Genomic DNA, 17,794 nt, shown 5'->3' with positions numbered 1-17,794 from the left:
TGCACGTCGGCCGCAAGTGTGGAGAAGCAGAGGGGGAAGCGGAGGGCCGGCGCGGGCTGGCAGCTCATAAATAATGTTGTTTCAGGTTACTATGGGACACACGTTGCGTCTCCATGGTTGCACTCAGGGCCCGCATCCGAATCTGCCGCCGCCGCAGCTCCACGGCACAGGGCACCTTTCTGCAGCGGCAGCTCCCGGCGCCGCCCGCACCGCCGCCCTCCGGCCGCACACCTGGCCCCCTAGGCGCCACTTCCCTGCGGGCCTTCGCCCCTGCCTTTGGGCGTCTTTGTTTCTTAGGATCTGATCCCGTCTGCTTCCTAGAGCCCAGCCTGGCGCCAAGGGGTCTACCCGGCTCCGGAGCCAGCGGGGCATTCGCCGGGGCTCAAACCCAGCTCCGATTCCCCGACCCAACCTCCACCCAGAGCGTCGGTTGCCCAGTGACCGCGCCCTGGGTTCCCCGATAGCCACCCCTGGGCGCTGCTCGGATTAATCATTCCCAACCGCGGGATCGCTCTCGGGACCACACACGGACGCGCGCTCCCGAGAGCGCGCACGCAGAATGTGGTAAAATTCCAGTGCGGACCGACCCCGACCGCTGGGAAGAGCAAACAGAGGATGTCTTCCCGCGCCGCGGCTCTCCTCCACCAGGGACCAGGCCGCTCCAAAAACGCCATTTGGAGCTGCTTCAACCGACATCGGGGCATCAGGCTTGAACTCACTGTCGTGTGTGTGTGTGTGTGTGTGTGTGTGAGTGTAAAGGCGCGCCCTCTCCTGGGGGCAGTGGAGAGAGGGAAGAGCCGAGAGGAGTTTGAAAAGCCTTTCCATTTTTTTATATTCACAAAAAATCTCTGGATGTAATAATGAATAAGAGGCCAGTTTGGAACTCACACTGAAGCAGAAAATTCTGAGCAATTGCAACAGTAATTATATGTAAATTACCCATAACCTTACATATGCATGCATATATTACGCATTCTACATGCCAGCAGTCGGTTTACAGGTGAAAACTACTTGTCACCGATGATTTGGCTTAAGAGGTAGGTGGAAGAAATAGCTGAACCGAACCTGCATGCTGGAAAGGAAGCTTTTGAAGGAACGTGGGTTAGCATTTGCCTAGAAAGTGGCAGGCAGAAGACTAGCACTTTGTAGGTTTAAGAGGCACTCTCCTGTGTTAGGATTCTTAATGACAACTTTTCGCTAGAAATGAACCTTGGCACAGTTCATCCTTGTACTGTCGACTTTATGCTAAACCCAGCCCAAGTGGACAAAAAATACTGCCAATCTTAATTCTGTTTTCAAGCAGCATTAAGATTTCTTTCCCTTCTTTATTTGAAATGACGCTGATTCATTTGGAATCTTCTCTATTTTTCCCGCTAAGAATAGGCAGTTGGAACTGCTCCCTCACAACCTGCCTTTTCCTACCCTATCACCATATGATGGTGTAGGGAGGCAAAAGCAAGCAAACAGGACAAAAATATTTCTTTATCATGGCATTTTTGTAGCTTCCTTTAAATTATCTCTGGAAATGGAAAATGGAATAATATGGACTAAACTTTAAGTTAATAAATAAATAATTCTGTTGGTAGACTGAATGTTTTCTCCTGACTCTCCCCACAGCTATCAGCCAAAACTATTTGTCTGGGACACCTGTGTTCCTCTCTTCCTGCCTTGCCTGTGGCAGACAGACCCACAGAAAGGACAGGGCTAAACGCAGTTGTAAAGAGGGAATGTTGTACGGAATACAAGAGCAAAGCAACTCTGACTATTCAACAGTGACTCTTCACTCTTTGCAACTCATCTACTTTGAGCCATTGACTTACGGAATGCTGGAGAGAAAAAGAATGAAGGTCGATAAAGAGGGATCTGGGAGAAAGGAAGAAGCTAAGAGTATAAGAAAAAATGCTTAAAATAGGATTCTCAATTGCCGTATTAATTTAGGATATTAAATTTTATGAGAAATTAGGAAATATTTGAAGACGGCATGAGCATCAAAACCTCTATTGCCACCCCACGCCCATCCTCAAGATGGTTTTTGTGTGTGTGCTGTGTCACATTTATGCATGTGGGATGCAAATGTGGCCCTATACTTATCAATATGTGTTGGGTCATTTCTCTATTTTTGCAGTTGCGTTTCTAGCTCTTTCCAGTCCATAGAAGAGCATGTTTGCCTCACCATTTTCACCCTAGTGCTTCTGTTCCATCTGACCAGATAGGATCTGCCATGTTTCCTAGCACCCAGATCTTGTGTACCTTTGTTTCATGTTGATTCATGGACATCTATTTAACTCTGGCAAGCTCTCTCCAAACCTGCTATAATGCAGCTGTTGGTTGTGTTCATCCTTCTGCTCCATCCTTAATTTATGTCTCTTTGGCATTAGCAACTATTTCAATTAAAGTAGTTTTGATTTCAGTTGGGACTTTTGGCAAAACGTTCAGTTTCACATTTGACATCAGGTAATATTTACAGCAGACGAATAGATTCATCATGTCATTTTATCAGTGTTCTTTTCTTGTTACTTCTTACTCGAAGTTTAAGTCTACCCAGGTGAATTTCACTGTAGGGAAAGTCAATGTGGGAAATTTACAGTTTGTAAAAGCGAAAGTCAAGGTGGCTGAATTAGTCAGGGTTCTCCAGAGAAACAGAAGCAATAGGAAATATGTGTAAGTTTCTTATAAAGAATTGGCTCACGTGAATTTGGAGGCTGACACGTCCCAGGATCTGCAGTCAGGGCTGGAGACCCAGAAGAACCAAGGGTGTAAGTTCCAGTATAGAAGTCAACAGACTCAAGCCCCAAGGAGAGCTAATGTTTCTGTTGAGGCTGAAGGCAGGAAGACACCGGTGTCCCAGCTCAGAGCAATCAGGTAGAGGAAGTTCCCCCTTACTCAGCTTCTGTGCCATGTGGGTCTTCAAAGGATTGGATGAGGCCCACCCACGTTAGGGAGGGCAGTCTGCTTTACTCAGTGTACTGATCCAAATGTTAATCTCATCCAAAAATATCCCCACAGACACACCCTGAACCATGTTTGACCAACTATCTGGGCGCCTCGTGGCCCAGTCAAGTGGACTCCTAAGATTAACCATCCCAGTGCATAAGAAAAGAGACTGGTTATTCTTATCACAAACTATTCTTTTACTCACAGATTAATTCCTTACTGATGTTCTTTAAAATGTGAGCTTTCTTATTGCATTGAAAACATCATTAATTCTTTATAATTTGATTTGCCCATAAATTTTCAGGGAGATATCTCCTGGAAAAAAAATGAAATCTGTCAGTATTTATTTTATAAAATGCACAGGAATGATAACAACGGTTTGGAGAGAAGATTTAGGAATTAAACAAAATAAATTATGTAGTGACAGTAATTACATGCCAAGCACAGTGATTTTCTTATAGGAAAAAGTCTTCATCCTCAAAAAGTTCACAGTGTCTGGTGGGAGACATCAAAATTAACAATATTGACAATGACAATATTAAGAATACGAATATGATACAGGAATAGAAATGAGAGGGCTTGTGGAGTGTTTGGGCAAATATCAGAGAAAGTTAAAACCAGAGGTGACAGCTGACATACATCTCAGAGGAACAATATAAATTTAGCCACTAGGGACACGGAGGCAGGGGGAAGGAGGACCAGCAGAGGACTCTCACGAGGAGTTCAGACTGCCGACACACAGAGCAGGAAGGTGGAGCTGAGGTGGAAAGACACATTGAGACCAGCAGTGGAAGCCCTGTCAGTCTCCTATTGGAATCTCCTGTTGGAAATGAAGTGCGAGGCCAAGGCCCCCAAGTAGAGAATGACATAGCCACATTCGTATTCTGAAAGCAGGAAGGTCTTCTCCTCTACTCTACCCTCTGAAGGCCAAGAGGCAAGGCAATTCGGAAGCTCCTGCAGGAATGTTGAGTAGGAACAAGGGTGTGGACATTGTGGCAGGTAGTTTGGGCGAGAGAAGAGTCATTTATGGATCATCCATGTAAAACTAGTAAGCCCAGTGTCACTTCAGCTTGCATCTGACATGTTTCTCAACTGTTCCTTGCCTGCCATGCATTGGCACATTGCCAAGAGATGGAAACTAGATTTAACATCAACTCAGTGATAACATACCATTAAAATTGCTATGTTGGCCACTTCAGCACTGACCTTTCTTATAGCTAGAACAGCACTCCTAATAACTTAATACACATATTTATTTACATGTCTGTCTCCCCGTACCCGGACATATGCTGTCATGATTTTCTTTGCATCCTCATGCTCTCAAACTGTGGCTGATAACGATAGGTGTTCAATACATGTTTCTTGAACAAATGAAGCAATGAATGAAGGGACATTTGTGCCACTGTCTCTCTTCCAAGAATTGACACCATACAACCTCCTAATCAATCTCTTTTTAAACCTAAGCACATTGCTCTATTGATGAAAATTATATCAGAGAAGTCCCAACTGTACACATAAACAACCCTCCAAATTTAAGTAGAAGACCTTTAATCTTTGGCAATGTTTCACTTCTCCAGAGTAGACCAAGAGTCAGGAAATTAAGTTAACTCCTATCTCTGGCCTCACTCAGTTTAACAGGTTATTTCCTTGGTCCACTGAAATCACAAACTTCTCAGGAATGCGTTAATTCTCACCCAGTCCTTTAGCTTAGATTGGCCACAGTGGTCTTCTATTTCAGCGAATAGACTTCTATGGACCAAAATACATATGGGCCAGGGACTGTCTTCCCCCCTCACACCTTGTCTCTGAACATTAGTGGGTGTGTTCTGCTGTCCACCCAGTTTACACGTGGAGGAACAAAGGATGAGAACCTGGCTTGCTTAGCCCCGGCCATGCCTCACTTCTTCAACATTCTAGGCCAACACTGCATCTGTTTCAACTACTCAGCTAATACTGCCTCCTTATTCTAATCGGTTGGTTAGGACCTCTAGCCTACTGCAATATTTTGTTGGTGTTAAGTACCTTTTTAAGGAAGTGTAAGAAGTATTAAACTATTGATAGCTCTTTTATACATACGAATATCCATATCAAGAAGCTTTGTAAATAAGCAAATTATTGGAAAATATAAGCAGTAAAATGTGTGAGAATCCTATTATCTTTAGGCAATGTGAAATTCCTTTACATAATATTTCTATTTCACAGAATCAGCAGAGCAGAATATATATTTTAGGTTCCTGTGGAATCTTTTATAGAAGAGAAATGGCCTAACACTTACTGACTGAAAGTAATGGACACAGAAAATGTATTTAGGCAAAGAGAGGTATTTTAATTTGCTCATAAGATTATTCAGCCAGTTCAGACACAGAGCTGGGAACATACAGACCTCTTGACTCTGCCAGGCTGCTTTCCACTGAGCCTGAGATTATCTATGCCCAGAAAGGAATGAAAACCTGAATAATTGTCAGTAGACTGACATCCGTCTCAGTAATCAAGAAGAGTAAACCCTGCATGTTCTGGAGTTGCAAGCCATATTGCAAACCTATGGCTGAAGCATGCACTCAACACACATGATTTCTTCCCTGCTAAAAATGCTACAAGCATATATTTTTAAAAATATAAGTTTGACTCTTGTTTTTCTACAAAAATAATCTCAAAGCCACGAGTTACCATTTTACGCCCACTACAATCACTATAATAAAAATGTATTTTTTCTCATATTGATTTGTATGACTTTTTTTGCATTAAGAAAACTGACCCTTGATGATATGCATTTTAAGTAACATGTTACTCATTTGTTGTTTAGCTCCAAGCATCTATAATTGTATAATTTTAAAAAATATATTCAAGGGGGCTGGCCCCATGGCTGAGTGGTTAAGTTGGTGAGCTCCGCTGCAGGCGGCCCAGTGTTTCGTTGGTTCGAATCCTGGCAGCGGACATGGCATTGCTCATCAAACCACCCTGAGGCAGCGTCCCACATGCCACAACTAGAAGGACTCACAACGTAGAATATACAACTATGTACTGGGGGGCTTTGGGGAGAAAAAGGAAAAAATAAAATCTTTAAAAAATATATATATTCAAATATTTTTAATGCATTACAATTGATTTTTGACTTAAGATATTTGGATAAACCTAAAATATAAAAAATACTGTATTGAGGCCACCAAATCTAGCTTGTTTTCCCTTTGCATGTACAACCCCAGATTATATTTGTAATTTCAATTAGGAAAAAAAAAACTGTCCACTAGGACAAAACGTATTAGGCTTATTTAGCTACAACTTCTAAAAACCAAACCAAACCAAACCCCAGCGTTTAAGCTGTGAATTATCTGGGGCTGTTTTGTGAGGTCAGCCTGCTCTGAGGGAAGTGAAGGTGGTGGTAGTGAGCACATCAGCAGATGATGTTACAGGTGAGAGACGCATAACCAAAGTGTGGAGTTGAGATGTTGGAGAGGAGCCCTAGCAGATCTGACTTTGATGTTGGGGGCCAATGTGTGGGAGCAAAGGATCATGTCCTTTGAATTCTCTGAGCTTTGGTGGGTCAGCAGGAGTTATTAAAGGCATAGGTACTCTTTTTCCTTCTTTCTTTCTTTGTTTTTTAAAATTTTATTTCATCTTTCCCAACTGCATCTGTCATCACTCCATCCTGATTTTTATAATTTTTCTGCTTCTTCTCCTCCCCTTCCTCTTTCCCTTCATTTCTCAAGTCCAAACTGAATGACTTGTTGCTTAAGCATGAAGTCGAGTTTGGTGACGGGCTCTGCAGGGGTGGAGACGAAGAAGGCCAAGCATGGAAGCAGACATGGCATTTCTTTCCCTCACCTGTTAACTTGCAAATTCCCACCAGCTGCTTGTCACGTTTGTCCCCGTGATTTTCCTGAGAGGTCTATGTTCTCTGAAACCATAACAAAAATTTGGGAAGATGAATGAACTCACAGCTGGGATTAAGCCATCATCAGATCATTCTACCTGGTCATACCATTATGGACTTTGACATAAAAATAAATAGATATTTGTCTCTTCCCCCAGTTCCTGACACAGAGCCCCTAAAACCTTTGTAATTTCCTCAGTGATAGGGGCACTAAGAGCATCTTTTGTTTCAATATTGTTCTTTAACCCCAGTTCCTGACACGGGGCTCCTAGATCCCTGAGGATTTCCTGGGTGTTGGGAGCATCTTTTGTCCTAACAAGGGGACTCTTGGTGGGCGCCTGGAGAGCTTCACCCTGGGGGCTGGTCTCCAGAAAGACCAAGCCATGATTAGAAACTTAGAACTTTCAGCTGCACCCCTAAGCTCTGGGGAGAGGTGAGAGGATAGAGACTGAGTTAATAACCCATCATGCCTAATTGATGAAGCCCCCACAGAAAACCTCTAATGGAAGGGGTTTGGAGAGCTTTCAGGTTGATGAACCCATAGAGGTCCCAGGAGGGTGTTGTTCCTGGAGAGGGCATGGAAGCTCTGTGCCCCTCCCCCGTATGTACCTCTTCATCTGGCTATCCATCTGTGTCCTTTATCATATCTTTTATAATAAATGAGTAAATGTGGGTAAATTGTCTCCCTGAGTTCTGTGAGCCATTATACCAAATTATTAAACCTGAAAAGGGACTCATGGACACCCAATTTGTAGTCAAGATGGACAGAAGTGTAGGTAGCCTGGGGACCCAGTACTTGCAGATTGGCATCTGAAGTGGGGGCAGTCTGGTAGCACTGAATCCTTCACCTATGGTGTCCATGCCACCTCCAGTAGCTAATGTCAGAATTGAAGTGAATTGTAGCACACGCAGTTGGTGTCCAGAGAGTGGGAGAATTGGTTGGTGTGGGCCTTTTCTCTAAAGAATTGCTACCACCAAATTGTCCTTTGGGATACGCCATCCATCTACGTTGAAGAGTTCAATAAAAAAGGAGTCCCTGTGAAACCAGTTGAATGATGTCATCAAGTGCTTTTTCCCTAACATTGCCACGCTGTCCCTTTCAACAAGTAAACTCTTTGTCTCAGTCCTGGAAGGAGATTTGCACTGCCTGACCAAGAGGTATATTTTCGCCTTGTGGATGTTGTACATGGTGCCGCTGACTGCATCTCCCTCAGCTGTGTAGGACGCAGAGCTCATTGCAGAAGGCTCCAGGCCATGTGCTTTGTCGTCAAACCCAGCGCCTGGCTTCTTAGTTTCCAAACTCCTATTTACCCTTCACCAAAACTTCCTTCCTTATCCTATCTGACAGTGCAGTTTTCAGAATGATATGCATCTTTTGGACATGGTAGGTGCATTAGAGGATAATAGTATGTATGAGTAATCAATTACCATTTATATTAATCCATTAGCCAGATATGTCTTACTTAGAGAGCGTAGCTATGCAGAAAGTTTTAATTTTGAGACTGCAAATTGTGGTAACTACAATTTGCAATATTTTTACAGCAGTGACCCCATTTTTATACATATAAATTATAAATATGTTCACAGTTTATGATAACTATCAATGTTAATAATATTAATCCCACTGCCTTGAATTTATATAAAGTCTTTTCTTTTAATACAGAAAATTAATCAATCTAGAAGTTTCTCACAGTCTACATACGATTAAAAAAGAAACATTATCTGTGATAACTGACTGGGAACATTTAGCAAGTGGTAAAATAGCTGGAGAGGCCATAATTTCCAGGTCTGATATGGGAAGGATAATAAAAATGCAATTTTGTAACACCTGCTACTTTACTAAGCATCTCAGTGATGCTTTTGAAAATTAACATACTCTACATAATTAAAATGGGTAAGTGTAGGCACAGAGCCTTAACGTCTCTCTCCCCTGCTTTGTTTGAATGTTCGGTGTGAGTTTGAGTATGTATAAGCCAAAGGTTAAAGTGTCAGCCGTTCTGGGTGGGGAGGAAAGAACGGAATGAGGTAGAATATTCTCTAACTAGCTTAGAAGCCACAGAAACAATGACAAAGGTGAGGTTGAAAGAACAACGGAAATGCCAGGGCAGAAAGTAGAAGGCGCACTCTCTCAGGAAAAGGAGGGAAGTGTAATAAAGGGACCTTTTCTAAAGGTGTAGTCAAGATTTGGGAAAGTCAGCCAAGGGTGGTGCAGGACCTGGGGCTGGTAACTGGGAGCCATTCCCCATCCTAGGCTTGAAGGGCTGGAGGAGGGGAGCAGCGACAGACCCCAGGAAGGGAAACTGCATGCCCAGGCTGCCTGACAAAAGCTACGGTCTTCAGTTCAGGGAATTGGGTGGGGGAGGAAATGCTCTGACTCCTGCCCTCTGCCCTCCACCTCCCACCTGCGCCTCCCATGGCCAAACCCAGTCAGAAGCCACAGGAAGGATGCCGTCCATGCCAGTCAGCCTGCTGCGGCTGGGAGGCTGGAGAAGGTGAGGAGGCACCAGAGGGTGAGGTGGGTGCCTTGTACAGCCCCACATCTCCCAACACAGTGGAGATTCCCCCAGCTGACGGATTTAATTCTTTGAGAGTCAGTCCTTTAGAGTGAAATAGGGGTCCACTTTCAAAAATCTAAATACACTGGAATAGATGGGGCAATCTTTGGCTAGAATAACAATCATAGTTTGTATAGTGAAAAGGACCATAATAACAGCAGCCTTTATTTAGTGATAATTATGGAATGGACACACCCTCAGTGCTTTCGTGCATTAGATAACTTAGCCCCAGCACAACCCTGTTCAGCAGGTCCACGGGGCTCCACGGTGCAGATGGTAACAGCACTGGTGGTCCTACCACTCATTAATGGCGGCGCAGAACTGAAAGATCAGGTAGATGTTTGTCTCAGAGTGTCCGTCCCAGTCAGCTCAGAGCACCGATTTCAGTTCTTGTGTGGGATTTTGTTCATTATTATAACTTCTTATTTTCTGATCTATTCTATGGATGTATTCTCATTTTTGTGGGCCACATTTCCAAATTAAAGATTCAGCCTACTAGGGAAATGCTGAAGACATATGCTCTACCCACAGAAGGCATTTATAGAGTTATGAATTTCTGAATGGCAAAGCAGTCATGGGGGTATAAATATCACTTCACTGCATCACCACACACCATGATCAACTGCCACCACACAGCCTGAGGCTGCCTTAATTGTCGCAGATAATGATAATTATATATTGCTTCCATTAACTCCACCATATCAAGCCACGTTCTTTCCCCTCACATTCAGCAACTCCTATGTTCAGAAAAGGAAATAAAAATCTCATCTTCATTAAACATCTCTGTTTAAAGCTGAAGGGAAAAAACAAGGTCTTCAAAGCAGCGTGTGGAGAATTAGTGTGCCGGAGAGCGGTGGGTTTAACTCCTCTCACAGCAAGCTGGACATGTCCTCGCAGGCTGGGCTTTCAGAGGAGGCGAATGGTTCTGGGAACTACCCAACACATGAAGGACACAGTGGTTTGAAGCCTCTTGTGTAATCTGGGGGCGGCAGGGGTGGCACGGGGTATCACGGAAGAATTCACGAGAAGGAGGAGCACTGAGAGTGAGTCTTGGCAGGTCCACGCCTTCCCTGGAGAGAACGGTCTGCCAGCATCCCTGCCGTCCCTTCCCACTGAGGACTGGCCCCCTCCCCTTGCTGCAGTGGGACCCACCCCCTGGCGTGACTTTTGAAAACTCAGGAATGAGAGCCTTGTTGCTGGTGGCTGCAGCATGTGTCCCACGTCTTCCTCACAAGTACAGTGACCACGCATCTCTACACTTAATCAGTCCACTCTGAGTAACTCAGTCTCTCTCAACTGATGGCATAGAAAGTTCTCTTGTCGTTTTCCAGCAAGAAGCAGAAGGAGAAGAAACAACAAAAAGTGGAAAAGCTGCCACTCAAGCCAGCCTGGCGGAGTCTCTCCTACCCTCTCCTTAGAAGATGTGTGTTAACGGCCAGTTAGAATGAGACGGAACAAGTGCATCAGTATGTAAATGAGGCTTGGAAAAAAATCCCCGCATCACAATTTCAGAACTAGAGAGAACCCTGGAGTCGACTGAGAACTCAACCTACTTTTGTACGATGGATTTACTTCATGAACCAGTTCTTCATTTACACAAAGGACAACCCACCTTGACCACATCCAAATGATCACAGATTTCCAATATATGGTATTGTCCTTAATGAGGTTTTAGTACTATGCAGATCTGATCTGAATTATACCCGCAAGCCAAACATTACTAAAATCTTCATAGCCATATCTTTATAAAAAAATATTCTAGATATGTGCCTATATGCTAAGCATCAAAATTAGTCTAGATTTAATATCTATTTTTCATTCTCTTTAGTTTAAGTGATGTCTTAATACTGCATGGACAGTGGATGCCAGCACCAGATGAGAAAAACATCATCCCAAGTGACTTAACATTCATAGTCTATCCCCAAACGTTATCCAGCAGAAGAATCATGGCTTTGTTCCAACGTCGCGGCTAGAAAGCAGCGCGCGGGGAGGCAGAGAGGACATTTTTCAAGTGGTAGAAACAGCTCCTTTCTGATAGAATTTTAGATTTTGTGTTGAGCTTAGCACTTTAAATATTGACTATAGCAAGTAGCGCCAGCAGTTTTATACACACACACACAGAATTTCTGAGTTCTAAGGACACACATCCTAATAATCTGATATTGGAATTATGTCCAATATTTTCTAAATAACGACTAAGGATTTTGCTTAACCTGTTTGAAAAGGAAAATGATTTTAAAAATTAGATGAAATCTTTAGTCTATTTTGTGACCTAAAAATGTGGTCTCGTAAGGAAACAAATTATTTCCACTTTTAAAATCTTCTTCATGACAAAAGGAATTAATTTAGAGAATGTACTATAATTTTCATCAATATTTTCTGCATTTGAAAAGTAAACAGAAGAGGCAGGGAACCAGGTGATAGGAAGTCCAACGCTGTTTAGGTGTTTTGTACACAGTTGTGTTTTGGCATTTTCCGTGAAAAAAGTTCTGACTCCACAAAACACCCTGATTGTCTGGAACCAATGACTGCACGTAGAGCTCATTCTGTGTGTTGCAGACTGATCCTCTGAAGGAGTCAATAATGGTCGCATTGTGTGCTCCCTTGAATTAAGGCACAGAGGCCTTGGTTATCTTGAAAATGCGATTTGGATGGTTACATAAAATGCCATTATTAGTCATTAACACTTGAGCTTAAATTAATTATTCTAATAAGTTAACAAACAGAGGTCCCTTGAGAATGGGCCATGGGCAGGTGTGTTTATATACGGGCTCAGAGGTAAGTGACAAACGCACAGCACACCACCCCTCGGGCAGGATCAGATGTGAATCCCTAGTGAATAATTCCTCTTCACTCAGAGTTACGCTTAGGGCAGCTCTTCTCTTGCTCATATCCAGCACCCCAGATCTGTAGTACGATTTTCTTCATACATAATATTATGAATTAAATAACCTTGGCTTATTTAGGGGAAGAATATATCATCTGATCAACTCTAGACACTGTTGGGAAAGTAAGGATGTAAGTAAGAATGTTGAAAAATGAATAACCAAAACCATTAAAAAAATGTGACGAAGAAAATGGTATCAATCCAGAAAATGGCATGGGAAGTGTCATGGACTTTAAGGTGGTGGCCATGATCCCCACCTCCTGCTTTTCATGTGCTCATGTGACACCTTCCCCTCGAGTGTAGAGGCCCTGGGACTCTCTTCTAACCAGCGGAATATGGCAGAGGTGATGGGCTGAATGTGATCACACGTTTGTGACCGCACTACGGAGACTGTACCATTAGTCTTCCTAGTAGACTTGCTCTCTTCTTGCCCCGAACAAGCAAGCTGCCATGGTGTGAGAGGTCATGCGGAGAGGGCCACATGGCAAAGAAGGTGACTTCCAGCTGACAGCCAGCAAGAAGCACAGCCCCTCAGCCCAACAACCTACCAGGACCTGAATTCTGCCGGTGAGCTGGGAAGTGGACCCCTCCCCGGCGAACCCTCAGAGGAGACCAGGGCCGCAGTAGGCATCTGGATTGTAGGCTTGTGAGAGCCTGAGCAGAGGAGCCAGTAAGCTGTGTCTGGACTCCTGACTCATGGAAACTGTGAGAAAAGAAACGTGTATCGTTTAAGCCACTAAGTATGGTAACGTTGTTACACAGCAATAGATAATAGCACTAAGAAGAGGAAACAGAAGCAGCTGGAAAGCACTGAAAGAAGAAAGCACAAAATTACACAGGAGGGCTATGTCCAAAAATAGTAACACTCCCACTAATTACTAACGCATCCAAATTTATCTATTAAATAACAGAGGTGTTCTAGTAAACAGAATACAAATTAATTTTGATTTTTAACTCAATATAAAAGACTTTAAAATGTTACAGGAGGGATGAAAAGAAGGGTCTATAAAGAATATACCAAATAAATGCTAAGAAAGAGGAGAGAAGGGCAGTGCTGTTTCTATGGGACAAAGAGGAAGACAAAGTAAATAGTGGGATGCACGGGGAAGGATGTTTCATAGTGGTGATGAGAAGGATTCCCCAAGAACATTAAAAAAAGTCAGAATCCTGAATGTACGTGAAAGGACAGGATTGAAATACATGAAACAAAGGGGATAAGACAACTGCCATTTCCAGCAAGATTGCTAAATAGACCTTTGGAAGAAACTTGACTTGTGCGGCATTTGAAAGGAAATGATAGATACGATGTTAAATTGTTCTTTCTTTTAGAAAAAATGTGTGGCATAATAGGAGTCAAGTGGGAGAAAATTTAAGGGTTTATGGGACATCAGGAAAGGAGACAAGTCCTCGTCCCCAGCATTCAGGGGTCGGTGGTGGGGTCTGACGGCTAGAGCCTGAGGCCTGAGTCAGGACACAGCAATGACCCCAGTGGTGACCTGGGAGAGCCCCCTCTGCAGGGGGCCTGTGGGATAATTGCCTGACTCAGCCTTAAAACTCCATGGAACATCCTAAGAAAGAAAAAATATATCTCTACTAATTATTCCTAACCACCTCTGGGTTAGAGCCTCTGTTCACATTAATTGTGTGGCCCAAAGACATGAAGCCAAGCATGAACTTAAGGCAATCCAGTTTTGAATATGCCCCTATATTTTGGTTGAAGAAAATACAACAATTCTTCTGTGCAGGAATGCACTTAAATGCCCGTGCTCAAAGATTCCTATAGATAAAGTTCCAAAGAGGGGAAAATCTTACAAATAGAAAACAGCTGAAATAAACATAAAAAAATAAGCCATCATAAATTAAAATCAAAAGAAACAACTCTCCCCTATACCTCAGAGCCCAAAACATGGAAGAGAATGGAATTATCAAATAAAATGACTAGGCTAAATGTGTTTAAAGAAATAACTGAAAGCATGACAATAGAAAAAGACACTATCAAAACTGGTAGGCCAAATTAGAAAAATATCCAAAGAGAATGCATATAACTAAAAATGTAAAACACAAAAATAGAATCGTAAAGAATGGATATAACAAGATACAAAATATAGCCCAAGAGAGAGTTCATGAACTGAAATATTGATTTGGATAGTTCTGATTCCAGTAACGGTAAAGTAACTTATACCAAACTAACCTTGTAAATTCTGGGAAAAAATTTAAAAGTAACATAATTTGATGGTTCTAGAGAGTTCCTAAAAGTAGAGATAAGCTGGACCCCTGAAAGGAGAGAACTCCACTAAGTTAGAGCCCCGTTCCTATAGCTTTCCCCGAGCGACACTCTCCAGGATGTGGATGCAGCGTGGTTAGAAAGAAAACAGAAAGCCCTGGGTTTATTGGCTTTGGGCCCAGGAGGAGAGAATTTGAGGTGCCAGAGCACTGTAAACCCAGGTGGGAAATCTCAGAAATGAAGGAGTCACAGTGGGGAGGGGCCAAAGTCTGCATATAAAATCCCCACAAATGTTAACTGACTGACGACTTAGACAAGCATGTGGAAGACACCAAGTAGCCCAGTAGAAAGCAGCAGTTGTAAGGTGAAAAAACTGAGCTCAGATTTCAGTTGACGCCCACCAGAAGGAAGACAGAATTTAGATTTTAGCTGCTTCCAAATTAGAGGCTTGGTAAACACTCAGGGTGTCTATTAAAATCCTAAAAGGTCCAGGGGCTGGCCCCGTGGCCGAGTGGTTAAGTTCCACACTCCGCTGCAGGCAGCCCAGTGTTTCGTCAGTTCGAATCCTGGCGGCGGACATGGCACTGCTCATCAAACCATGCTGAGGCAGCATCCCACATGCTACAACTAGAAGGACCCACAACTGAGAATATACAACTATGTACTGGGGGGCTTTGGGGAGAAAAAAGGAAAAAAAAAGAAACATTAAAAAAAAATCCTAAAAGGTCCAGATCTAGAGGTCTGCCCTAATAAAGCACAAAACTAACTCCCTATATTCAAGATGATCAGTCCTGAATGTCCCTGCCTGCCACAGCAAACTTCAGGCATCTCCTGAAGCCACAGTCTTCAGAATACGTCATCTCCAAAGTCTAGTATACAATATAAAATTGCTAGACATGCAAAGAAATGGTAAAAGATTGTGCATATTCAAGAGAACAGAAGTTGATACGAACAGATCTTGAGATCATCAACATCTTAGAATTAGCAGACAATGAGTCAAACACAGCTATTATAAATATGGTCGAGTGCTTAAAGGGAAAAACAGTTCTGAGGAGTGAAGAGATGAGTAATCCCAGCAGAGAAAGTCCAGTGTAAAAGATAAAACAAATGAAAATTCTAAAACTGAAATGTCTGAATTTTTTTTAAAATGTCACTACATGTTCTTAACCCCAGATTGGAGATGGCTGGAGAACCAGTCTATGGACTTGAAGATGGGTCAGCAGTCATTGTCCAATATGAAGAACGGAGAGGAAGAAAAGATTTTAAAAAGACAACAGAGCCAATTTGGCCTCTGGGACAATATCCCGTGGTAAAATGCATTAATAACTGGAGTTCCAGAAGGAGAGGAGAGATAGAACGAGGCACACAAAATTCACTGAAGTAGAGCATATGCTGGACCATAAAACAGGTCTAAATACATTTCTCAGAAAAGACACATAAAGATGTTAACACAGAAAAATTGATCAATTGGACTTGTTCAATGTTAACACAGACTGAGAGAACACATTTGCATATCTATGACAAAGGACTTGTATCCAGAATATATGAAGAATCCCTACAAATCAATACCAAAAGGACAAAGTACCCAAGAATAAAATGGTAAAAGGACTTGAACATATACTTAAGAGAAGAATTAATTTGAGAAGGCGATAAGCACAGGAAAAAAAGAACTTGCTCAACACTGTAAGTTTCAGAGAAAAAAATTAAAACCCATCAAAATAGCTAAAGTTAAAACTGACGATACCAAACGCTGGGGAGAACGTGAAGCTGCAGGCTCTCGCACGTCATCACTGTGCTGGCGGGCGAAACGCAAGCACAGCGAATCTGGAAAGCTTTCAGATGGTGTGCTAGAAAGTTAAACAGACAGCTGTCCGATGAGCAAGGATTCCACCCTTATCTATTTGTCCAAGAGAAAGAAAAGAGTCAATAACTGGATACAAACAATTTAATCAAAATAGTTAAAACAATTAGAAATAATTAAAATAGTCAATTTGTCATCAAAACCTGGGCACTTTCAGGAATAGTCAGGACAAAGGAAGGGTGAAGATAGTTAGAGTTAAATTAGTCTAAAGTCCTTGTTTGTTTGAAATAAGAATTTAAATTGATTAAATTTTGGCTTATTACATTAAAAGTACATGTTAAAATGTCTATGGTAACAACCAAAGAAGAGAAATAGAGTGTTTCATTTTCATACTAGTGGAGGAAAGAAAATGAATCGGTTTATTTAAGCCAAAAGAAAGCAAGACAAGACAAGAAAAGCTTGGCCAAGTATAACAAATAAAATGGAAAACAGAAAAATAGAGAGAATTCCAATACACTAGTAATTATAGTCATGGTTAAATCCCAAATGAAAAGATAAATATTGGTAGAGTAAATACAAAACTAAAGTCTTAATTTATTCTGTTTAGGAGAGGCAAATCTAAAATACAAGTACAGGGAAAGATTGAAGGTGTATAATAAGAAATTATGACATACCATAAGAAATCTCTAGCCGTGTGCTAATATCTGACAAATAGGTATTAAGGCTATAAGCTTTATTAATGATACAGAGAGCTACAATAGATGGTAAGAGGAATTCACTTGTTTATGCCTAATAACCTGGCTTAAAATGTATTCATCAAAAGAGGAAAGAAGAAAATACTGTAATTATTAAAGTACAAATTTCAGCTAAAAATAAGAGGTTGTTCTATAAGATCTCCTAATATAAGAACTCCAATATAGCATATTTTAAAGAAAAAACAACCAAAAAAAGAAAAAAATTAGTTGTACAATAAAAAAATTCATAATACATTGTCTATTACATTGATAAACATTCCCCCAAAGAATCCGTGTATTAAAATTAAATTCTTCTTAAAATTTTCTTGGTACCAAATTACCTATCGATGAATTGCCTACTTTAGTTTAAAAAAATGAGACTTAAACGCCTCGTTCTATTGCTTTTTGTGTCTCGACTGCCAAAAACTTCACAGCAAAACGGAACGATCTGTTAAATATAAATACTGAAAAATTTTTGTTCGCGTCTACCATGCCAATGAATTTATATGTTTATTTAGAGTTATTTATATAACTTTGTAGTAAGTCTCTTCAACTAATTGATACCCATGCAATTTAAATCATTATATTTAAAAAGTATATTGGGCCCAGCTCTGTGGCTTATGGTTAAAGTTGCGCGCACTCCTCTTCCGTGGCGCAGGTTCGTGGGTTCAGATCCCGGACGCGGACCTGCTCCATTCATCAACCATGCTGTGATGGTGTTCCACATACAGAAAAAAAAAATGGAGGAAGACTGGCACAGATATTATCAGGGCTAATCTTCCTCAAGC

General features: G+C 41.8%; 1 protein-coding gene across 1 annotated transcript in view; it reads right to left on the bottom strand.

Annotated features, from left to right (window-relative positions):
- DPP6 (dipeptidyl peptidase like 6) overlaps positions 1-17,794 on the bottom strand; it is a 988,762-nt gene that overhangs the window by 888,329 nt on the left and 82,639 nt on the right. The gene's annotated exons all lie outside the window — the stretch shown is intronic.

Source organism: Equus asinus, chromosome 1, assembly GCF_041296235.1.
Source record: "Equus asinus isolate D_3611 breed Donkey chromosome 1, EquAss-T2T_v2, whole genome shotgun sequence".
NCBI classification, from domain to species: domain Eukaryota; kingdom Metazoa; phylum Chordata; class Mammalia; order Perissodactyla; family Equidae; genus Equus; species Equus asinus.
Note: the sequence above shows the minus strand (reverse complement) of the source record. Positions and strands in the feature narration are given on the sequence as shown.